The sequence below is a fragment of the Puma concolor genome, chromosome E2 (assembly GCF_028749965.1).
Source record: "Puma concolor isolate L17-30 chromosome E2, mPumCon1.1.hap2, whole genome shotgun sequence".
Taxonomy (NCBI): Eukaryota; Metazoa; Chordata; class Mammalia; order Carnivora; family Felidae; genus Puma; species Puma concolor.
In genome coordinates, this window is record NC_141681.1 from 61,161,424 (window position 1) to 61,186,175 (window position 24,752).

The following is a 24,752-nucleotide window of genomic DNA, read 5'->3' on the forward strand; positions in this document are numbered from 1 at the left end:
CTCATGCATTTCCATGGAGGTCCACTGGGGTAGCCCCCACTGAGCGGTGATTTAGTAGATGGACCAACTGCGCCCAACGAGAAAATGATTTTGTGCAATGTGACTCAGCATTTTTTCCTCAGGAAAGAACCATCTGCGTGCACAAAGATGTTCGTTGTGTCTCTAGTAACATAGAAAGGAATTGGAAAGAACTCTGTGGCTGGCAGAACGACCACCCACACCGATGTCCACATCCTAATCTCTGAAACCTGGAAATACGGTGCCCCCCAGGGGAGAAGGGGTTCTGCAGGGTAGTTCAATTATTTGGAGGTGGGGACAGGATCCTGGATCATAAGGATCCCCAGGGAGGCAAGAGGAGATGGGACACGGGATTGGAGGCTGGATGGACAGGGGGTCACAGCCCAGGGATGTGGTGCCTGCAGAAGCCGGAAAAGGCAGGGACGGATCTCCCCTTGATCCTCCGGGAGGAACACAGCGTGGAACATGCTGATTTTAACCAAGAGACCCATTCAGACCGGTGACTTCTGGGGCTGTAAGATAATAAAGGTGTGTTTTAAATTTTTTTTTTTAACGTTTATTTATTTTTGAGACAGAGAGAGACAGAGCATGAGCAGGGGAGGGTCAGAGAGAGAAGGAAAGGAGACACAGAATCTGAAACGGGCTCCAGGCTCTGAGCTGTCAGCACAGAGCCCGACGCGGGGCTCGAACTCACGGACCGTGAGATCATGACCTGAGGTGAAGTCGGCCGCTCAACCGACTGAGCCACCCAGGCGCCCCAATAAAGGTGTGTTTTAGAGCCACTGAGTTTTGGTACTTGGTGACAGCAGCCTCGGGACATTTGTACAAGCCCAAGTACCCGTGAATGGAGAAAAGGGTCACTACCTTCAGAGATGTTTTCCATGTGTGTTTACTGATATGGAAGCAGGCCTGTATATGCAACATAAGTATGGAAACTGTTGTGGAAATAAATAGGTAATACACGCAGTTTGTTTTCAAGCCTCCTTGAGTGGTGGGGGTAGGGTGGGCTCAGCAGGTGCCATGGGAATGGCAACCAGGGGCAGGGAGGGGCTGAGGAAGGGGCAGAGAGAGCCCTGGTGGCGACCGGAAGATTCCGGGGGCTCCAAGGTCAGACAGGACACGGAGGGTTCATGTTAGGACTGCATGAGCAGACGCACGTGCATTGTGCATTCGTGCACGGCCTCTGGCCTCCTTTACTGCCGCGTCTCAGGTTGGGGGAGTGACCTTTTCTGGCTCGTTGTGTTGTTGCGAGAAATCCTATGCTGTGTGCAGAGCTTGTGGTCCTTTTATGGGATTTCCGTCGTGACAGGTAGAAGCACACAGCATGTGAGTCACCTGTGTGGGAGGAGGGCTGGGTAAAAGTGCAGATTCCTGGGGCTTAGCTCAATCCCGTGAAGAAAGTCTCTTAGTTAGAAACCTGCACATCCTCTCCCAACACAACAGGAATCTGTTGTAACTGATGAATCAATAAATTCTGCTCCTGAAAACCAAGATCACACTATATGTTAACTAACTGGAACTTAAATGAAAACTTGAAACGTGAAAAAAAAAATAACAGGAATCTGTTAGTCTGTGCCTTCCTTCCTTCCTTCCTTCCTTCCTTCCTTCCTTCCTTCCTTCCTTCCTTCCTTCCTTCCTTTACACCCATCCTTCTATTATCTAGACATCCATCCATCCATCCCTCTTTCTATCATGTATCTTTCCATCCATCCATCCATCCATCATCTATCCAGCTTCCTTCCTTACTTCCCTTCTTTTGCTTGCTTTCTTTTGCTTCCTTGCTTGCTTCCTTCCTTTCTCTTGCTTTCTTTTTTTTTTGCTTCCTTCCTTTCTTTCCATCCATCCCATTATCTCGCTAGCCATCCATTCATCCATCCATCCATCCCTCTTTCTATCCATCGTTCATCTTTCTTTTTTTCTTCCCTTCCTTTCCCTTTTCTTTCTATGTATCTATCTAGGTATCTATGTATCTGTCTGAATATATACAGGGATTCTTTCATTCTCTATTATTAGCTGAATTACCTTTCTTCTCTCCTGTTAACTGCCACTCTCCATCTACTCCAACAGGTCCCCTGAAAGCAGAGATCTTTCCATTGTCTACATTCCTTTAATTTATGGAAAATTGTTACTCTGGTTGAATTATATCTCCCCCCAAATGCACATACTGAAGCCCTAACCCCCAGAACCTCAGAATGTGATTATCTTCACAGACAGGGCCTTTAAAGAGGTGATGAGGGTAAACTGAGGTCATCAGGGTGGCCTTAATCCTATGTGACCGGTGTCCTCATTAGAAGAGGAGATCAGGGCACAGACACACACACAGGGAGGTCTACCTAAGGACATGGGGACAAGCGGAGGAGAGAGGCCTCAGGAGGAACCAGCCTGCCTACACCAGATCTCAGACCTCCAACCGGCAGGACAGGGAGAGAGTAAGTGTCTGCTGTTCAAGCCGCCCAGGCGGGGGTGTTCTGTCATAGCAGCCCCAGCAAACTCACACAGTCACCTGTTTGGTTTTTGTTTTTTACGTTACATTTAAAAAGCAAGAAACAGTCTGGAAACATGTGCCTATGATCGTTACAAAATGACTAATTAGTTAACGTATTAGAAACTCTTTTTAAAAAAGAAAGAAAACAGACACCTGAAGTGATTAAATGTGACCCTGGAGAGCAGCAGGGAAACCCTGAAACACAAGCTAGGGAGTGCGTTCATCATTCTTGGTTTTTAGTGAAAATCTACCCAAAACTCCTGGGACATCCAGCTGTCCCTCAGGGGTGTGGGCAGAGACTCAGAAGAATGAAAGTGTGGGGCAACCTGGGTGGCTCAGTCAATTGAGGGTCCGACTTTGGCTCAGGTCATGATCTCACAGTTCATGAGTTCGAGCCCCACACCCAGCTCTGTGGTGACAGCTCAGAACCTGGAGCCTGCTTCGGATTCTGTGTCTCCCTCTCTCTCTGCCCCTCCCCTGCTTCTGCTCCGTCTCTCTCTGTCTCTCAAAAAATAAATAAATGTTAAAAAAAATTTTTTAAGTGGCACCTGGGTGGCTCAGTCAGTTAAGCGCCCAACTTCAGCTCAGGTCATGATCGAACACTCCATGAGTTCGAGCCCCGCGTCGGGCTCTGTGCTGACAGCTCGGAGCCTGGAGCCTGCTTTGGATTCTGTGTCTCCCTCTCTCTCTGCCCCTCCCCCACTCTTTCTCTCGGGGGGGGGGGGGGGGAAAAACATTAAAGAAGAAAAAGGAGGAGGAAAGTGTCTGGCCCTGGGGGGTGGGTGGGAATCGCACCATCGCACCTTCCCCATTCCCCCCTGCAGCACCTGAGCCTCCCACGCTGCCCACAGGAGAGGGAGGGAGATTTTAAGTCGTCAGTCCCCTGCCACTGGACTTCCCAGTTCCCGGTGGCCTCCGCTGGACTCCGAACAAAATCCAAAATCTTCACGACAACCCCCAGGAGAAGGGATTTACAAACATCTAGAAAATTCACACACGGCAGCCCAATGCTTAACCCAAATGCAAACACACAACCTCGAATCTACAGCAACACCCACCCAGTGCACACACACGTGAGAACAGGACTCAGGTGAAGTGACCCGTGTGTGAGGACACCGCTCACCGCACCACGGGCCCGACTGTTCTTACTGTGGAACAGAAACACAGCAGAAGCTCATCAGGGACCCGGTCTGTGAAATCGTGGGGAATCTGCACACCAGGGTCCTGTGACCACATCCATAAGAATGCGCGGTGTCTGTGTGCGTTAGTGTGGGGTCATCAGCAGGCCGCAGTGTCTGGGAGAAAAAGCAGAGCAAGAGACAATGGCGTGCGGGTGGAAGAGCAGACCCAGGCCGGCCGACTCCATCTCGTTCTGTATCCTCCATATCGAGTGACTATGTCCCCGACATGGCGGCAGAAAGCAGTTCCCGCTCAAACCTCAGACCATGCCTCCTCCCTTTGAGTAACTTCCCGCTCACCCGTTCAACATGAGTTGGAAAGATGGCAAGAGAACCCTACAACCCAGCACTTACTCTCTCTGCACCCCTGAGAAAGAGGCTGGGTGGCCTGAGGGCCAGACTCTTCTAATTTGGGGGAGCAGGCCCAAGACCACTGACACTGTGAGAGCAGGAGCTCAAGGACAGGAGGGGGATGGGCTTTCCTCTTTGTAATCACTCTACTTTAAACCTTTCAAACCATGCCCGGCAACCTGCCTGACGGGACTCTGATCCTTCCCCAGCCAAATGGCTGAGGCCAGGACCCTTCCCCAGCCAAGGCTAAGGCCATGATCCCTATATAACCTTTGTGCTCTTGAAACCCGCTCTCTCTCTCCAGTATCTCACCACTGGGTAGGTGCAGGTAGGGGATTGAGCTCGAGCTAGCTCGAATAAAGGCTCTTTGCTTTTGCATCGGACTCGGTTCCCTGGTAGTCTTTGAGGATGACGAATTCTGGGCATAACACAGGCTACTCCTGTCTGTAAAAGGGACAGGAGTGGAGGGAAGGATGTGCATTGGGGCCGATCCACCTATCGAGTAGCTCTGCAAGGACCCAGAGGACTCGGGAATGGGGTTTGCCTCTAGAGCCAGAGTAGGGAAAATGTTTCTCTACCCAGCCCTGACACCGGGGGGTTGGAAGGAGCCTCAGACAGTTCGTGAGGAACGGGCATGGCTGTGTCCCAGCAGAGGTTCATTTATAAACACAGGCAAGCCGGAAGTGGCCAGTAGGGAGGACCGTTTTCTGATCCCTGCTCCACGGCGTGAATCTGGGGAATAAGGCTCAAGCCTGAGAAAGACTCATCGTCTCCGTTCCCTTTCGCAGATTTCACTGAGTCCTCCAACAACACCTGTGTGAGAGCGACTGTTTTCATCCCCAATCCACACATTTAGACGCCACTCTTCACAAAATCGCACGGGAAGCCAACCAGGACACGGAAGAGCCAAAATGCACACCCCCACGTCTAGTGGCTGCCGCGTGTTATCACACCACCTTCAGAGAGGGACTGTGCCTTCTCTTTTACCCAGGAGGGGACCAAAGCACGGAGAGGTTGAGTAAGCATCTCCAGGAGGCACAGCGAGTAGGGCGTCACACCCGGCTCTCCCTTCAAAACATGGACACCAGCCACCGTGTTTTTCCTCTATTTCTGTCGATAGCACCTGGTTATGTCCTCAGGTATCCCCCGCCCCCCATCTTGACTGACTTGTCCCTGTTCAGTCATTTTACACCCACCGTCCGCCTGGAGCCAGACACAGCAGCATCCCCTGCAGACACAAGGACCTCACATGATGATCCTGCTCTGTGTCCCTCTCTATCCCGCCTGCCACCACAGCCTGTGGGCTCCATCTCCAGAACACCCCAGATACATCGGTCCCCTGGCCAGGCCTCCGTGGGCATACCAACATCTGCTCCCATACCAGCCTCTTAACTATCTTCTTTCTTTTAAAAAACAGGGGCGCCTGGGTGGCTCAGTCGGTTGAGCGTCTGACTTCAGCCAGGTCACGATCTCGCCGTCCGTGAGTTCGAGCCCCGCGTCAGGCTCTGGGCTGATGGCTCGGAGCCTGGAGCCTGCTTCCGATTCTGTGTCTCCCTCTCTCTTTGCCCCTCCCCCGTTCATGCTCTGTCTCTCTCTGTCCCAAAAATAAATAAAACGTTAAAAAAATAAAATAAAATAAATAAAAATCATCTATCTCACACTGTCATTTAACCGAAGACACCCAAGTACGTAAAACCTTGGTTTGCAGGACACCCAAGTACGGTAAAACCTTGGTTTGCGAGCATAATGCGTTCCGGAAACTCGCTTGCCATCCAAAGCACTCGCATATCAAGGCGAATTTCAAGAGCCATTGGTTGTGTTGTGATCGTGTGCCGTTGGGCATCTCGCGCGACTGGCATCGCAAGACGTCGCTCGTTGATCAAGTTAAAACGGATTAGAAATGTTGGCTCGTCTCGCGGAACCCTCCCTCTCCGAAGAGGTAACTCGCAATCCAAGGTTCTGCTGTATCACCTTTTCGAGACCTAATCCACGTCGCGGTGATGACCAGCAGAAATTACATTGTCTGCTTCCTTCTGTGTTTCCAAGCCTAGTGTGTGTTTCATGGCTGCAGCTCAGAGTTAATTTCACCAGATATGCTTGGCGTCCGTGAAGCTTTCGTGGGATGTATGGATTCACACCTTGGAGCATCCCTGTAACCAGCCGAGTGTCCCCTGCACTGGTGACCTCCTCTCTGCTCCTTGGGTGTTCGGACTCCTGCAGATTCCACACCCTGCTGGGATGATGCGCTGGGTTCCCTGTGTGCCCGGCATGCCTGCTGAGCAGCATGTCCTCTGGGTTCATCCCTGCCACCTCGGAGGGAAGGATCCGCTTTGCAGCGGCTGAATCATATTCCCTAATACTTACACCCCACAGTTTTTTTATCTAGTTATCCGTCTAGATATTTTTTATCTAGTGTACCCTTGGGTTGTTCGAGTCTTTTGCCTGTTTCCTGACTGTGTCGTTTGTCTTTACCGCGGGTGTTTAAGTCCCTATCCCACTGCTGATTCTACAAGGGGAGGTAGCGGAAGCACAGAGAGGTTAGGTGACTTGCCCAAGAATGCACAGCCGGTAACTGGAAGAGCCAGAAAACAGGAACCCAGGCCATCTCATTGGTGGAAAGGAAGCAGAGAGGCCCTCGCCCCTTTGGACTGATCTTTAAGCACCTAGAGTCATTCTGGGTTCTGAGAAACAGCTCCAGACAGCGTTCCAGAATCTGATCATTTAAGGATCTCCAAGTGGCCTGGCTTGTACCCATCTCTGGGCCTCTGCACCCACTGTTGCCCCAAACAGGACAGTCCTTCCCCGAGACGAGGTCCCAGCCCTAAAATCCTCGCCTCAGAGGGCCATTTCCACAATTGCTCTCTGAAATCATGCCTGTGATTTGCTAACTTGTTGGCTGCCTCTTCCTGCCAGGGGGATTTAAGCTCTGGGGAGCAGCTGGCTTTTTTGTGCTGGGGTGGGCCTCCACCGCACCCCCCCACGCCCAAGCCAGCCCCGGCTCCCACACCCGCCTGAGCCCTCTCTCTGGCCCCTGAACACTTCTCACGTCTGCAAACGTACCACTGTCCCTCTGTCACTGTACCGCCAGCACAAGGGATAAGCAACACACACTCATTGAAGGAAATAATGAAAACAGCAAAAGCAGGAATCTGGAAATGGACTGCTTTTTTAAAAAAAAATTGGCAGCCAGCAGATTAGAATCATGGAAATTGTCTTCTCCTGAGAAAACAGATGTTCTTTCTTCTTGCTCACGTTCTTATTCTTCTCTGGTTCCAGGAAAAAATTCCCTGTACAATATCAGGTAAGTGAGAGGCTTCCTGCACCCCGACAAGGAGATGGAATACAGGGACCAACCCCCAGGATGGTCCCCTAAGACCCTGGCCAATGGGTGCTCATGCCCTTATAGTTCCTTCCACATTGAAGCGGGGAGGGGGGGTGCTGTGTGACCAACAAAATGGCAGAAAGGACCGCGTGTGACCCATCCTCTTTTGGGCCACCTGCTCAGAAGGAACCCAGCTGCCAAGCTGGGGAGCCTTCGCCCTACAGCTAGCAGTGACTCACCAGCCATGTGCGTGTGCCATCTTAGACGTGGATCCTCCGTCACCAGGCGAGCTTTCAGATGACCACAGTCCCAGTGTACATCTTAACTGGAACCTTATGAGAGACCCTGAGCCGGAACCACTTCCGCATTGCTGATGCGCAGAAACTGAGATCACGTTTGTTGTTGTTCAAGCTGCTAAATTTTGAGGAGCTTGTTATTCGTGGCGGGCACCAACATGCTGGGCTACCTCAGTAACCTCCAGTATTGCTCTTCTAAGCCTCCAGCGAGTCTGCATCACTGGAATAAAAAGCAAAGTCCTTCCGTGGCCAGCAGGACCTCCCATGACCCCAATCCCTGCTACCTCTCCCCTTGCATAGTCTACCCTCCTCCCCACACCTGTGTGAACATCCAGACATGCTCCCCTGAGAGGACTGGACTTTGCTGTGCTCTCAGCCTGGAGCACCATCCCTGAGATGGCCTCATTTCTAGCCCCCGACTCCCTTAAGGACTCTCTGCTCAAACTCCCCTTCCCCAGACAGACTTATCTCCCCCAGCCCCTCTGTCCCCCACCTCACTCCATTCCTCCTTCTTCCTGATCATGTGGCACATGCATTTGTTTACAAGCCACAAAAAGGCATGAAGATTGCCTATGGGCTTCACTGCTAACACACAACAGCCTGAACAGTGCCTGGCACACTGAAAAATTATTGGCTGAGTGTTGTGGATGCAGAAAGGCCACACATTTCTGACTGCTCAAGGAGTGGCATCTGTTTACGTGGCCTTAAGATACCTTGCGGCTTCCTTTTTGCTCTTTGAGAGCCCCTGAGGCCGCCATGCAGTGAGGAAGCCAATCTAGCCCGCGGAGGAGGAGAACTAAGACCCCAGCAGAGAGCCAGCACTGTGGCCAAACACGAAGGGAAGCTGTCTGGGACCTCCTACCCCAGGGGATTCCCCAGCCAAACGAGGCCACACAGGTGCAAAACCCAACCACAGAACTCATGGAATTGTGAGAAACAATGAGCTATTGTTTCTTTCTGCCCTTTCTTTCTTTTCTTCTTTCTTTTTCTTTCTTTCTTTCTTTCTTTCTTTCTTTCTTTCTTTCTTTCTTTCTTTCTTTCTTTCTTTCTCTCTCATTCCCTCTCTCTCTCATTCTCTCTCTCTCTCTCTCTCTCTCTCTCTTTCTCTTTCCCTTGCAAACACAAGGTCTTAAGAATTTGGGTAAATGCTCAGAATTGTTTCTCTCCATGGAAATCTTTATTTTAGTAGAAGGCAAAAAATGTATACAATCTGAAGAGAAACCAGAGGATTATAAACTGTTGTTTCTGTACAAGATTGGGGGCAGCTCGTTACACAGTGATAGGTAACTGATACACTCAGTAAAGCACCAGCTCCCTAGCAGACCCTCTTCCCTCTACCCTTGGCCCCTGTAGTCCCTCTGCACACAGCAGCTGGAACCATATCCTGGAAAACACAGCTGCTAATGTCACCCCTCACCTCACTTAAAGCAATTCCCTGTCGCTTTTAGGATAAAGAGAAACAGCCAGAGATGATGAGGCTTTGCGGGCTCCAGCCTCTCCCATTGCATCCGACCTCATCACCTTCCACCCCACACTCCAGGCCCTCTGGAGTGTAATTAGCTTCCTAATTTTTTTTCACATGCCACTCCTGTGCCTAGAATGCCCTTCCTCGTGCCCATCCCTGGTAACACCACCCATGCAATCTTGAGATACCAGCTCCAGCATCATTTGCACAGGAATGCCCTCCTTGATTTCTCCAAGACAGACCATCCTGCTCTAAGCTCTCAGAGCCCTTCCCTCTGTTAACACTTACCATAGGCTATAATTTTTTCTGATGCGCATATTAGTCAGGGGTCACCAGAGAAACAGTGATCACAGGATTATGGAGTCTGGCAGGTCCAAACTCTGCAGGATGGGGCCAGCAGGCTGAAGACTGAAGGTACAGCTCATGTTGTGGTTCAGGTCTGAGAATCATCTGCTGGCAGAACCCCCTCTTGCTTGGGGAAGGGAGGTTAGTCTTTGTTCTGTTCAGGCCTTTAACTGATTGGGTGAGGCCCAACCACATTAGGGAGGATGATGTGTTTGACTCAAAGTCCACCAATTTAAATATCAATCTCATACCAAAAACAACAACAACAACAACAAAAACCAAAAAAAACAACAACAACAACAACAACGAAAAAACACCCTCAGAGAAACATCTCGAACAACGTTGGAGCAGATGTCCGAGCACTATGGCCCAGCCAAGCTGACACATCAAGTTAACCATCACAACCTCTATCTCCCTTGCCAAGAGGTAAGTCCCATGAGGGCTGGACCGTATCTGTATTTTCTCTCTCTGCACCCCAGCACTGGAGGCCAGGATGGTGACTGACACATAACAGGTACTCGGTCAATGCTTGTCATGTAAAACTGATGATACCCCTGCCACTTCCTCCTCTCAGGGTCTCAGCAACCTCTTCCCACACCCAGGATTCCTGTAGCGTCTCCTTTGGGGTCTCATAGCCTCCATATTCCTCTTTTCTAGTCTAACCTCCAAGGTGGTTTTCCAAAACATAAACGTCAGCAGCAGCAACAGTTGATCTGATCGTGAACATCTTTTACTTAAACACTCATGCCAGATCCCACACTGCCTACAGAATGAAGCTTAGCTCGGCCCAGAAATCGCTCTCATTCTGTGGATTCTACATTGGTCCCCAAAATTCTCACTCACTGCGTACACACCCTGTGTAATCCTCCTCAGTGGGGCCATGAGATCTTGTTCCTGTGATTCCGTTATGTTCTACAGGAGTAGGGAGATCACCCTGGGTGGGCCTGACCTAATCAGGTGGGCCTTTAAAGGACAAGCAGAGGACGCCAGAAAGATATGTGACATGTTGTGACTTGCCCACGGGAGGCATGGGGCAAGGAATGAGGGCAGCCTCTGGGAGCTGAAAGCGGACCCCCGCTGACAGCCCATGAGAAAATGGGGTGGTTTCAGCCATACCATCGAAAGGAAATGGATCCTGCCAACAGTCTTGCTGTGTGTGTGTGTGTGTGTGTGTGTGTGCGTGCGTGCGCGCGCGCGCGCACGCACACACATGCGAGTGCTTGGAAGAGTTCCCTGAGCCTCAGATAAGACCACAGACCTGGATAACACCTCGATTTCAGCCTGAGGAGACCCTAAGCAGAAGGTCCAGCCTGAATTTCTGACAAGAAAAACTGTGAGATAATAGGTTTAAGCTGCAGAGAAGTGGGGATTTGTTACACAGGAGCAGAAAACAAATACACCTTCCACTGGTGGCTCCACAAATGTGTCAGATGCTGGCACAGGCTGGGCCCAAGGACCACCGCGCCAGGATGGAAACGGAAGGTCCAGTGGTCCGGGACACAGCCCTCTCGCCCCCAGACCCTCGCAATGGAGGCTCCAGCTAGAACACCCATTCGGGGGCCTTCTAGCAATGTTGGTGTCCCAAGGACCTGCCAAGGCCGAGCTGTGCGTCTTCTGGCTGGTGTCAGAACCTCTCTGATCCCAAGCTATTCGACCGTAAAGTAGGGACGAGCACCCTAAGAAGGTTTCAGAATTGAATGATTGGATTCCCACCTAAAGCACTCGGCACAGGACCTGGAAGCCGTGTGCACGAGCACTAGAGAGGCTATCTGAACTCATCGTAGCCAGTCCGTGACCGTGTGCGTAAGGGCACACGCACACAGTGGGGCTCCCACACAGACAGAAGCCCTTCCTGTCCTCACACCTGTACCAGTGGAATTTGTTCAGTAAGCATTTAATTGACACCAACTGGCTTCACAACACCACGAAGGGTCCCCAGGACAGAAAGCTGCTTCCTTAGAAAATAACGTTGCAAAACAACCAGTTCTCAGAATTGCAGAGGGGGAAGCTGGTTAGAGAGGGAACGCGGTGACAGCAGTTTGCCAAACAGATGGTCAGTATTACTCTTTCCTTCGTGTTTTGGAAAAGGGTGTCTCCCCTGTGCTGTCTGTACTGAGCGCGGTCCAAGACGGCCATTCCTGCCCTTAGTTACATGGACGCGTCTGCTGCTTGGAATCCAGCCTGGCCCTTAGCTCAATGGAAATTCCATGGGATTCTGGAAAGCGGAGGGTCCGTCTTGGCTACTCGGCCTCGTGTGAAAATTCTAACAGCCTCTCACCGGAAAGCATTTCTCGCATCTGTCCCCATTCACCAGGGCCAGGACTGAGGTGAAGCGGGGGTGGGGAGGCTCTCAGCTCCAGTACATAATCGAAGCGTGGGATTTCAGGGGGCGCCAACATCGCATTAAGCAAGAGAAACAATATTTTAATGCAACGTTTCTTTAAAATTCAAAGTTAATGCAGAACAATCGACCATGAACAAAAAAATATCAACATTTTAACTAAAGACAGGATCTGATGGGATCGGGAGCGGGGTCGGGGTGGGGTGAGGGAGCTGAGCCGCACAAAGTGCACAGTCAGGTCCCGTCTTGAGTAAGAATTTAGGTGTTGGGTCCATCGTGGGTTATTTCTGCATTTTTATCTTAAAACGTATTGCATTTTGGGGGCTCCTGGGTGTCTCAGTCTGTGAGGCATCTGACTGTTGATTTTGGCTCAGATCATGACCTCAAAGTTTGTGGGATTGAACCCCACGTCAGGCTCTGTGCTGACAGCTCAGAGCCTGCTTGGGATTCTCTCTCTCCCTCTCTCTGCCCCTCCCCTGCTCACTCGCTCTCAAAACAAATAAATAAACATGAGAAAAATACCGCATTCACATTTTATCTTGATTTTCGGGCCCCAGGTGGATGCCTCCCCTGGTTACTCTGCATTGTTTCCTTTGAAACTATTTTGGGGACACCTGGGTGGTTCTGTCAGTTATGCATCCAACTCTTGATTTCAGCTCAGGTCATGATCTTACAGTTTGTGGGACCGAGCCCCACATTGGGCTCCTTGCTGACAGCTCAGAGCCTGCTTGGGATTCTCTCTCTCCCACTTTCTCTGTCCCTTCCCCATGTCGCTCACTCTCCCTCCCCCCCCCCAAATAAATAAGCATTTTTAAAAGATGAAACAGTGTTTTGGTTTTAGTCATTTTATTGCCATACTTTTTTCACTTTTTAATGTAAATTTGTATTGACTCCAGAATAACATGATGTGACTGCAGCTGCCTTAAGACTGAACATTTCTGAAAGCTAAAAACACTGAAAATAAAAACAGGCAAACATAAAAAAAATACAAAAATAAATAAACAGCTCTCAAATCTTTCCCCCTTCCCCAGTGCCACCACTCTTCGTCCTCACTGCCATCACATCAAGCTTGAACAAGCGTACCAACCTCCAAACCATCCTGTCCGGTTCTGGGGCTTGTCCACCTCTGAAATGTCACCATCACTTCCCAAGGTGCTCAAGCTAAAATTTGGGATTAAGTCTTCCTTCATGCCTTTCCCCCATCCACATTCCCTCCATCCACGAGTCCTGCTGATCCCACCTGTGTCCCCCACTGTCTAGAAATCTCTAAATGCTGCCCCCTGTCCCCACGCCGTCACCTTTGGCTTGGGTTATGACAACTGACTTCGAACTATTTTCTCGCCTGTCTTACTCTCCCCGCCCAGAGTCTCCCAGGATGTGGGATGGATTGCCCCTCTGTGATGTCATGTGATGTGATGATTCAGCTTCGGTCACGATTGAATTTCACCGTCAGTGCTGTGGACACAGCCTTGTGGCGGGACCGTCTTATGTACCATGCCCGGTCTCTGCCCACCCCCCCCCCCAGATGCCAGTCGTGTATGCCCCTCCCTATGTTTTGACCATTGAGGTCGTCCCCAGGCAATGCCGGCTGTCCCGTGGTGGACAAAGTCACCCCTGGTTGAGAACCACTGGTGTAGCCACACTTATTCACATTGTTTTGTCGCCATTGCGTTTCCTTTAAAAAACAAAACAAAAAAAACCTTCCTTTTTGTAAACATTTTTTAACGTTTTATTTATTTTTGAGAGTAAGAGTGCGAGCGGGGGAGGGACAGGGGATCCCAAGCAGGCTCTGCGCTGAGAGCAGCAAGCCCGATGCAAGGCTTGAACTCATGAACTGTGAGATCATGACCTGAGCCGAAATCAAGAGTCAGACACTCAACCCACTGAGCCCCCCAGGTGCCCCTAAAAAACCTTCCTTTTTAAAGGACAGTTTCAGGCCACAGTAAGATTGAGAGGAAGGTACAGAGATTTCCTGTGTGCCCCCTGCCCCCACTCACGCACAGACTCTCCATCATCACATCCCCCATCTGAGGGCACGCCTGTTACCGCGGATGAGGCTGCATAGACACGTCATCACCACCTGGAGTCCACACGTCACATCGGGGCCACTCGTGCTGCCTCGTGCCTTCTCTGGGTTCAGACAGATGTATAGTGACCTGCGTCCCACTTTGGAGATCACATCAAGCATTTTCACTGCCCTAAAAGTCCTCTGTGCTCCGTCTCCACTGCCCCCCCACCCCGGCCCCTGTAACACCCCAAACACATGGGACACAGACACGACACAGACCCTCGTGTGCTCACACACACCCACTCAGGCTCTCGCACACTTTTTTTTTTTTTAACGTTTATTTATTTTTTTTGGGACAGAGAGAGACAGAGCTTGAACGGGGGAGGGGCAGAGAGAGAGGGAGACACAGAATCGGAAACAGGCTCCAGGCTCTGAGCCATCAGCCCAGAGCCCGACGCGGGGCTCGAACTCACGGACCGTGAGATCGTGACCTGGCTGAAGTCGGCCGCTTAACCGACTGAGCCACCCAGGCGCCCCTTTCGCACACTTTGAGACCAGAGCCGTGGGCTCTTTGCTGAGCACCTCCTGGTCCTCATTTAGCTCTGGAGGTGGGGACCATGCTTTCTTGTCTGAGGTGAAGACACGGGGGCCCCGAAAGTCAGCGAGCATGGCTGAATTCCTCACGCGTGTTTCCGATGTGGCACACAGACATTTAGGCACGGATGGGACGTTAGCATGAACGGTGACTGGGGCACAGCGGCTGGAAGAACATGCAAAGAGAGAAAAATCTGTTCTTCCACCATGAGCCATTCTCGGTGCCAAACTCCTGTAGACTTCCGATCTTGTTTCTTTTGGACTTTTTTTTAAGTTTGGTTTGAGAGAAAGAAAGAGCACAAGTAGGGGAGGTGCAAAGAGAGAGAAAGAGAAGCCCAAGCAGGCTCCACACTGTCAGCAAAGAGCCCAACATGGGGCTTGAACCGACGGACCATGAGAGGAGCCGAAGTCAAGAGTCAAAGACCACTACTGAGCCACCCAGGTGCCCGCGGATTTTGTTTCTTTTGTTGTGTTCTGCCCAGACACCTTCGGTCCTGCAGAAAGGACACCTAGAGGCTTCAGTCGAGTCCTAGGACTCGCTATTCAGAACCTGAACCATGTCCCGTTTTAGGAAAACCCAGGTGTGTGCTGTAAAGCCATCGTGGCAGATGGGACAATTGGGTACAGGGCACGTTGGAGGGCGATCAATGGCTCCCAGACTCTTGCTCCCCACGGGAGTGCCTCTCAGAGTCATGCGACAGGGTGTGTGGCCACCGCATCCATCTGTGACCCATTCGGTGTAGCTCAAGGTTACAAACAGCAGCCCCTCGGCAGTTCAGCCGCAGCTGCCGGTGGTCAAGGCGGTCAGGCCGCCCTCGGCCTCCTCCGCTGGGCCCCACGTGCTGCTCAGAGTCAAGGGCCAGAGCAGCTGTCGGGGGGATTAGCTGTCAGGAAAGCCGATCCCATGACAAACGTTTCAGGTATGTCCGCCCCTGGGAGGCGCGAGCTCCAAGGTCTGTACTATAGAACTCGCTGGTGTCGGAAGACGGAGAACATGTTTGTTTTCTGAGTCCTCAGAGGCCCGTGATGGGGACATCCCTGAACATACCCAGAGGATTGGAACACACAGGCTGCACACACCATAAAGAAGGGGCCGTTTGGGGGTCTCCGCATGGAGCCCCCTTTTGGTGGTTTGCTCAGAATATGTTGCTGTTGTTTTCTGAGATGTTATGTTTCTTGCTCCTGATTCCGAACAGGGGCGCTTTGCGGTGAAAGGATTATAGGAGGGAGTGCCCTGTGCTCCTCACCGAGGGAAACATGGGGCCAGAGGCTTTATCAATATTTCATTTTCTCCCTGGGAAACGGATAAGCCCCAAAGCCCTGGCTGTGGTGGGAATGAGGCAAAATTAAGAGTAAAGATTATTGGGGCGCCTGGGTGGCTCAGTCGGTTGACTGTCTGACTCTTTATTTTAAGCTTATTTACTTATTTTGAGGGACAGAGAAAGAGAAGAGGAGGGGCATGGAAGAGAGGAGAGAGAGAATCCCAAGCAGGCTCAGCACTGTCAGCGTAGAGCCCCACACAGGGCCCCAACTCACAAGGTCATGAGACCATGAGATCCTGATCTGAGCTGAAAGCTGAAATCAAGAGTCAGATGCTCAATGGACCGAGCCCCCCACCCCCTCCCCAGGCACCCCAAGTGCCCAACTCTTGGTGTCGGCTAAGGTCGCGTGTTTCATGGGATCAAGCCAAGCCTCAAGTCGGGCTCTGCATTGACAGCATGGAGCCTGCTTGGGACTCTCTTCCTCTCTCTGCCCCTCCCCTGCTTGTGCATGCATGCTCCCTCTCAAAATAAATACATAAACATTAAAAAATAATTTTAAAAAGATTAAAGATTATTAGTCTGTAAAATTAAAGAGCACCTCTTTTCCGACTCTTTTCAGGAAGGCAGTGGGGTTGGAAACAGGACGGTGAAATGGTCAAATACGTGGTTCAGAAAGACCAGTTTGGCTCTGAGTTTGGGACGTGGCAGGGGGAGGGGGGGCGGTGGGCAGCGTGTTGAAAAGCTTGAGAATAAACAAAAGTGGACAAAAGAGCACAGTGTTTCCTCTTATGCTCATGGTTTCATAGATGATCAGCTCACACCCCCAGCCTCCCATCACACTACCTACAATACTTTTAAAGCAACTCCCAGACACGATATCATTTCACCCGTAAATAGTTTAGTGTCTGGGTCCTCAGGAGAAGCCCTCCTGCATACAACTGACTTTTGAACCCACGCAGGGTGATTTTCACTAAATACGGGGAATGCGTTTTACAGACACGTGTTAAGGTTTGCATTTTCGTCGGGATAACTCCTGCTGGTCTCCATGGTTCACATTTCATTTGAGGTATCTGGGGTTTTGTTTTTGTTTGGCTTTTTTTTTTTTTTTTTTTAGAGTTTCTTATATGTTAAATAATCAGTTGTTTTCATATCAATTATTTTTTAAATTTTTTTTAATGTTTATTTATTTTCGAGAGAGAGAGAGACAGAGCATGAGTGGGGGAGGGCCAGAGAGAGGGAGACCCAGAATCTGAAGCAGGCTCCAGGCTCTGAGCTGTCAGCACAGAGCCCCACGCGGGGTCAGACTCATGAACCAGGAGATCATGACCTGAGCCGAAGCCGGACGCTTAACAAACTGAGCCAAACCCTGTTTTCACGTCAATTATACAGGAGTGTTTCCAGAATGGATTTTTGCTTTAATTTTTTTTTAATTTTCCTTTTTATTTTTTTTATTTTCAAGAAAGAGAGCGAGCGAGAGGACACACGTGTATGGGCGAGTGGGGAAAGGGCAGAGGGAGAGAGAGAACCTTAAGAGAGAGAATCTCTAGGCTCAGCATAGAGCCCGACTCAGGGCTCCATCCCATGACCCTGGGATCATGACCTGAGCTGAAATCAAGAGTCAGACACTCAACCAACTGACTGAGCCACCCAGGCGCCCCTATTTTTGCTTTTTAAATGTAACTTTTTTTGGTTGAGTGAATGATTGTATGAGTTTGCTACGGCTGCCATGAGAAAGCAGGACAGCCTGGGAAGCTTCCATGACAGACGATTATTTTCTGACGATTTCCCGGAGGCCTTTCTCCTTGGCTTGTACACGGCCGCCTACTCCCCGTGTCCTCACATGATTTCCTTCTGTGCATGTCTATGTCCTGATCTCTTCTTCTTCCTTTTCTCTTTTTTAAGATTTACTTTAAGTAGGCTCTACACCCAACGTGGGGCTCGAACTCACGACCTCAAGATCAAGAGTCAGGCATGCTTTTCCGACTGAGCCAGCCAGGACCCACCCTAACCCTTCATTTGAAGTTAATCACCTCTTTAAAGACCCTGTCCTCGAATACAGTCGCATTCTGAGGCCTTGGGAGTTAGGACTCCAGCACAGGAATTTTGGGAAGACACCACTTGGCCTATGAAAGCTGGAGCCCAGGTGGATGGGCAGTGGGGAGACGGGCCTGGAGGGCTTGCTAAGGGCCAGATCTGGGGATGTGTTTTAGACCTAGGTCAGCGACTTGGATTTCACCCAGGTTTCAGGAGGGAGCCCCTGACAGACATCGGGCAAAGGAGGGCCACGGTCCGACGTGCATGTGAACAATATGACCCTGGCTGCCCGTGGGGCACCGGGGCTGGAGGCCGTGGGGAGACCCAGGCAGAGAAACTGGACACCTCTGGGGTCGGGGGGCCGGACAGGCACGGGCAGAGGGAAGAGATTTGGATCCAGGTCATTAGGCGTGAATGTTCTCAGCAGCTCCCACCTCCCCAGCAAGAGGAGACACAGACACAACAGAAGGCCGAGGCCGGGCTTCTCCTCTCTGCTGCCTCTTCACCCTCCACAGAGGAGGGTTGACGGAGCCTGTGGCCAGAAGCCTCTTTCTTTCTCGGGCTCCACCAATTCCTTCCATTTGGGTAGTTTTAAAGGGACTCCGTGATATTCTCGGACGCCCTCTGCTGCCCATTTCCCTCAGCACATGAAAACGGTCTGCCCCGGCCAGTGCGATGGGGAGTGGGGGGGGGGGGGGGGGGGGCGGTGGTTACCAGCCATGGGTGACTACAGAGCGCTGGAGATGTGGCCAGAGCGAACCCGTGTGTAAAACCCACAGTGGATTGTGAAGATTATGTGTACGAGAAAAGGAGGGTGAAATACCTCGTTGACAATGTCTTCTACTGATTCCATGTTGATTATGCGATAATATTTTGAATGTACTGCATTAAATAGATACGATTTTAAAATTGATCTTAGAAAAAATTGTTTCCTTTTCTGTCTTTTCAATGAGGATGCTATGAAGTTTTAAATTACATATGTGGTTTGTGTTCTATTTCTTTATTTCTCACTGGTGTGCACTATTATGCATGTATGGGGATATCAAGCAGGTTTTCTCAGCCTTGGTACCACTGACATTTGGGGCTAGGTCATTCTTTGTGTGGGGGCCATCCTGTGCGCTGTAAAAGGTTGAGTGGCATCCCCGGCCCCCACCGTCTAGATGGTGGTAGCAGCCCCTCCCAGCTGTGACGACCAAAAATGTCTCCAGACATTGCCAAATTGTACCCTGAGGGACAGAATCACCCTCAGTTAAGAACTATTTATATATGATCCCACATATATGTATGTGTATGTATATATCTGTATACATAATCATTTAGAGAGAAATATGTTGATATTAATTACATTATTACATATGAACATATATGTATTTATGAAGTAAAAAGTATGTATGAAATTTACCTACATGTGATACTTTCTGAGCCCCCATTATATGCAAACTTTGTGTGGAGCACTCACACACACTTTCCCTTTTGATCCTCACAATGACCCCACCAGACGGGCATTATTATTGTCCCCGTTTTTCAGGCGAAGAAGCTGAGGCACAGGATGGTTAAGTGACTGCCCCTGAGGTGCACAGCTAATTAACCTGGATTCAAGTCCAGGCATACCATTGGTGGAAGGGAAGTAGGAGTGAGCCCCACACCCATGGGTTGACCTATAGGAATCCAGGATCTGCATCTGACATACAGCAACATGACTGTAGTTAGCAACGCTGAGTTGTATATTTGCTAAGAGGGTAGATCCTAAGTGTTCTCATCATACACAAAGAAAAGAAAAAAGAAGGAAGGGAAAGAAAGGGGGAAGGAAAGGAGGGAGGGAGGAAGGAAGGAAGGAAGGGAGGAAAAGAGAAGAGAAGGAGGGAGGAAAGAACTTAGAAAAGAGGAGGGAGGAAGGAAGTTAGAAAAGAGAAGGAGGGAGGTTAGAAAAGAGAAGGAGGGAGGAAGGAAGGGAGGAAGGGAACTACGTGAGGAGGCAGATACTTGACCGTGATGATTGTTTCACCAGGTGCATGTCTATCATATCAGCACATTGTACACCTTAAATGTATACAATTTTAACTCGTCAATTATACTTCAACAAAACTGGAACGACAACAAAAATTATTCTGGATCTGCATCCGGTGCTCCATGGGCCCCATCCCTGTCCTGGAATCAGTCCTCCCATTGGAGGGGGCGTTGAGGAGGTGAGAGCCAGGACTACAACATGCGCCCCCACCCTGCCCCAGGAGGCCAGAAGAATCCAGAACATAGGCTCCAACGCAGTCACCCCCATGAGACTGTGGTGTAACAAGACAGCACAGATTCACACATTCATCCATCGTCCAGGTGGGGTCACCTGAGCTGCAGGCCTACTATGCGCCCCCCAAAAGCAGGGGGTCCGGAGGTAACTCACCGCCGGGGTGAGCTCACAGGGATGCACTCTTCCTGAGCGGCACAGGGACCACACAGTAGGAGCAGACACAGAATAAGATTGCAGACGAAGGCGATATGGGGGAATAAGACAGGAAGATGATTGGGGCGAGGTCAGTGGGAGATTCTAGAAAGTAGTTTTCTAAGGTGGAGCCCACAGGCCTGCATGGGGAGCCCCCTAGGGAAACACCTGCCAGGACTCTGGCCAGGGTGGGAGTGGGTCTGAGGTGGTTCTCTCCTACCCCTGACCCCAGGATCCTCTGCACCAGGCAAGGGGGTGCAGGCTGCAGGGAGAAGCCACCTGCCCGCCACCCCTCTCAGTGACCCCTCCACCAGCTCCGCGGGGCCCCTCCTGGAGTCTGGGCTGGGATTTGAATGTGCGGGTGCCCACAGTCTAAGTCCCGAGCATGGAATTTTCCAGGCTCCGCATCCCTCCCTGGACCGCCGAGCAGCCCCCTCCTCGTGCCCAGCTGGCTGCCGTTTCCACGGTTCCACGTTTCCACGGCAGCAGTGGTCGTAGTCGCCAGGTGGGAGGTGAGGTGCAGGCGCCAGCCTGTGGGGGGCCGGGTTCCTATTAGCAGTCAGCTAGCAACTTCTGTGTAATTAAAATGCATCCTCAGACTGGGTCTTTGCAGAAGGGGAAAAACAGGTCTCTGCAGCTCGGTTGGAAATCCCAAAGCGCCCCAAAGAGCAGGTGATATAAACCTTATCCGTCCTCCAACTCATTCATTGATTCACAAAACCACTAGTTTAGTTCACAAACATTTATTCCTTTAAATAGACGATGAACATAGATGATTCTATGAATACACTAAATCCACGCCTATTTTAAGCTCCAGGCTTTGTTCTAGAGATGAAGGAAAAGCCTAAAGGGCCTCCTTTCCTGATGCTTATTCTGTGCCCACATGGAAATAAGCATATAATATGATGGCAGGCACTGGTAAGTTTCGAAAGACAAAGCCACCAATATTGCTTTCAATTTCATTTTCTCCCTTTTTAAACCGTAGCATATTTTGAGTGGTGGTTACATCTTTTTTTTTTTTTTTAATTTTTTTTTAACGTTTATTTATTTTGGGGACAGAGAGAGACAGAGCATGAACGGGGGAGGGGCAGAGAGAGAGGGAGACACAGAATCGGAAGCAGGCTCCAGGCTCTGAGCCATGAGCCCAGAGCCCGACGCGGGGCTCAAACTCACGAACCGTGAGATCGTGACCTGAGCCGAAGTCGGACGCTCAAGCGACTGAGCCACCCAGGCGCCCCCTGTGGTGGTTACATCTTAACTCAGTGAACATAATAATCGTATGGGGGATGTTGTGCAGTAAAAATTCCACCTTCACATCTGTTACACATTCTTTTTTTTTTTTAATGTTTATTTTATATTTAGAGACAGAGAGAGCACAGCAGGGGAGGGGCAAAGAGAGAGGGGGACAGAGGATCCAGAGGGGACTCTGAACTGTCAGCAAAGAGCCTGACATGGGGCTCAAACCCACAACACCGTGAGATCGTGACCTGAGCTGAGATCAAGAGTCGGATGCTTAACCGACTGAGCCACCCAGGCGCCCCACACGTTCTTTAATGTGTAATTCCAAGCACAAGGCATTGTCAACCCCCACTTTTTTTTTAACAGAATAGTAACTTTTGCCATTTTTCTCCAACTTCCTATTTTCTGCTTCATGTGAAGACAGCATGGCATGGTGGGTAAAAGCGTGGATTGAACCCACTTACCCACTTGCTATCTCAGGGCTCTGCCTGCCTCCTCAGCTCTAAAGTGGGGATTGTCCCGGGGAGAGCATGGGTAGAGGGTGTCTACTAAGATACATGTACAAGTTAAATAAAGTACATAAATCACGGAGATCATTCCATACCGGTACGGAAGCAACTTACTCCTTATTCGTATAGATTCGGAGTATCCGGTGACATGGGTGTTTTCTGGCTGATTTAACACGTCCCCTCCTCATGGGTACTGAGGTTGTGTCCAGTCCTTTGTGATAACCGATGCTGCCATGAGATCCAGTGTGCACAGATGTGTGAGGGCAGCTGTGCGATATAGTCCTCGAAGTGGGATTTCTGGCTCAGAGGGTGCAGCGTTCCGGTCTGACCTCGAGAATGCCCAGTAGCCACCATAAAGGTTGTGTCAGTTTCCACACCCACCAATAACGGATGAGCGCCGAAGAGGGTTCAACATGAAAATACGGTTTTCCAATTTCTTTGGGAAATCCGGAAGGGCTGAACAATGTTGGGTTCAACTTCACGCATGGGAGCCATTGCACGGGTCTGCAGGCCCTGTCCATTTCAGAAAAACACAGTCTCTCCTCTTTACCACACTCCCCACCGTGCTCTATTACCCCAGCGTCCAGATGCCATCAGTGTCCAGTTTGCTTTGTGCTGGAGGCAGTGGTTCCCTTTCCAGAGGAGACATTCCTGGGTGCCCTTGAGGACCCTTGAGGGCACCGAGGCCAGACTGACAGGATTACTTTTTTTTTTTTTTTAATTTTTTTTTCAACGTTTATTTATTTTTGGGACAGAGAGAGACAGAGCATGAACAGGGGAGGGGCAGAGAGAGAGGGAGACACAGAATCGGAAACAGGCTCCAGGCTCCGAGCCATCAGCCCAGAGCCTGACGCGGGGCTCGAACTCACGGACCGCGAGATCGTGACCTGGCTGAAGTCGGACGCTTAACCGACTGCGCCACCCAGGCGCCCCTATTTTGAGCAGATTTGATTCTCAAACCAAAACACAATACCTGGTTTTTATTTTTTTTTAATTTTTTTTCAACGTTTTTTATTTATTTTTGGGACAGAGAGAGACAGAGCATGAACGGGGGAGGGGCAGAGAGAGAGGGAGACACAGAATCGGAAACAGGCTCCAGGCTCTTAGCCATCAGCCCAGAGCCCGACGCGGGGCTTGAACTCACGGACCGCGAGATCGTGACCTGGCCGAAGCCGGACGCTTAACCGACTGCGCCACCCAGGCGCCCCAGGATTACTTATTTTTAAGGAAATGCCAGACCTTTTCCAAAGTGGTTGTGCCGTTTTACGCTCCCACCAACGGCACACGAACCTTTCCGTTCATTGTTCCACATCCTCACCCACACTTGATGTTGTCAGTCTCTTTCTTTTCCCCCATTGTGGCCAGTGTGAGGTGGCGGTCGTGTTTTCATCTTTGTTTTACGAGTCAAAGGGAGGACTCATCTTTACAGAAAAGGAGGACGAATATTCCAAGCTGCTAAATGTGCTCAAGCCACGTCTGCTTCCCTCCCTCTGTGGCCTGGAGAGCGTTAGATGTGGAGGCTCCACTGTGGACGTCAGAGGTGCCTGAGAGCTCGGGAGGGAAGCCCCAACCCGATATCCATGCTCCGTGGATTGGTCTCCCTGCTCCACCGCTCCCTTCTCTCGATTCTCCTCCTGCCCCAATACTGAACGCCAGCCTCGCCCCCCTCGCCCGGCCTGCCTTCCTCCGTGGTGTTCCCTCCACAGAAGCCTCCTCTGTCCCACCCCCCTCCATTTCCAGGTCATTCTGCCTCTCATAAACCTTTCCTCCCTCCAAACAAGTCACGGACACTCCCACAGATTTACAAACATTCATGCGTGAAGCACCTACTATGTGCCAGGCCCTGAGCCGGGCTGGGGGTGCAGGAGGAGACCAAGAAAGGCAGAATCCCCCTTCTTCTGGAAGAGAACTTACTCCAAAGTGAGGGAAAGACAGTGGAAAAGGAACAGGGGTGCGGAAAATGGGGAGATGTTGGTCAAAGAGCACAAAGTTTCAGTCGTGCGGGTTGAGTGAGTTCCGGGATCTGATATGCAGCATGAGTGACTCCAGTTAACAGTACTGTATTGTGTCCTTGACTTTCGCTACGTACGCACACACTCATGCACGAATCATTATCACGTGAGCTGATTGGTATGCGGCAATTAGCTTCATTGTGGTGATTGATTCACCGGGTATATGTGTGTCCAAACATGTATCGAAACACTGTAAATGGACATATAATTTATTTGTCAGTTATACCTCAGTAAAGCCGGGAAGGGGGAGAAACCAGCTAATTTCCGGTGCTGAGATGACAGGCATTAAATAAAGCCAGTGGGGGTAGAGTAGAAGTGAGGGCGGGGAGAAGGGGGATGGGTTCTTCTGCTATTGCTGGTCTGCAGGGCAGCCCAGGACTCTGCATTTTTAATCATGTGCCCGTCCCCTACTCATACACACACACACACACACACACACACACATATTCTGATGCAGAGCAAGTCTGCAACACAGTTTTTAAAAATCCCAGCCACATCATGACAGGCACGCTGCCACAAAATTTACAAGCAGCCCCTATTATAACCCTCAGCCCTGTCCAGGGCTCCGGGCAGGACAAAATTCCCCACTTTTAGAAGAGGAAACTGAGTCCCAGAAAGGTGAAGTCTCTTTCCCACGACCCTGTGTTTTCATCCAACCCCCCACCCCTCACAAATATTCACTGAGAGCCATTAGTATGGCAGGCTGGGATTCTAACCCACACACAGTCTAGAAAGTTCCATTCTCTGAGTGTCTTTTAGCCTCCTCCCCATCACCACTCTGGCTGCGGTTTCCATGGCGACAGGCAGAGCCTGCCCGCATCATCGAGGCCTGGCGAATTCTCTTAAGGACCAGGGCAGA

At 50.5% G+C, this 24,752-nt stretch overlaps 2 long non-coding RNA genes and 1 other non-coding gene across 3 annotated transcripts in view; 1 reads left to right on the forward strand and 2 right to left on the reverse strand.

Moving 5' to 3' along the window:
- LOC147573884 (uncharacterized) overlaps positions 1 to 5,181 on the forward strand; it is a 169,810-nt gene extending 164,629 nt beyond the window's left edge. Inside the window, exon 3 of the long non-coding RNA XR_015245103.1 lies at positions 4,821 to 5,181. This is a non-coding gene — a long non-coding RNA (uncharacterized LOC147573884). The remainder of the gene's footprint in view (positions 1 to 4,820) is intronic.
- Positions 5,182 to 7,180: 1,999 nt separating this feature from the next.
- On the reverse strand, positions 7,181 to 9,639 carry LOC147573885 (uncharacterized). Its single transcript, XR_015245104.1, has 2 exons — positions 9,404 to 9,639; positions 7,181 to 7,870 (listed from the first exon to the last, which is right to left on the reverse strand). It is a non-coding gene; the product is annotated as an uncharacterized LOC147573885 (long non-coding RNA).
- LOC112851428 (U5 spliceosomal RNA) lies at positions 8,760 to 8,880 on the reverse strand. The gene has a single exon (XR_003222753.1). It is a non-coding gene; the product is annotated as a U5 spliceosomal RNA (small nuclear RNA).
- Positions 9,640 to 24,752: the final 15,113 nt, after the last annotated feature.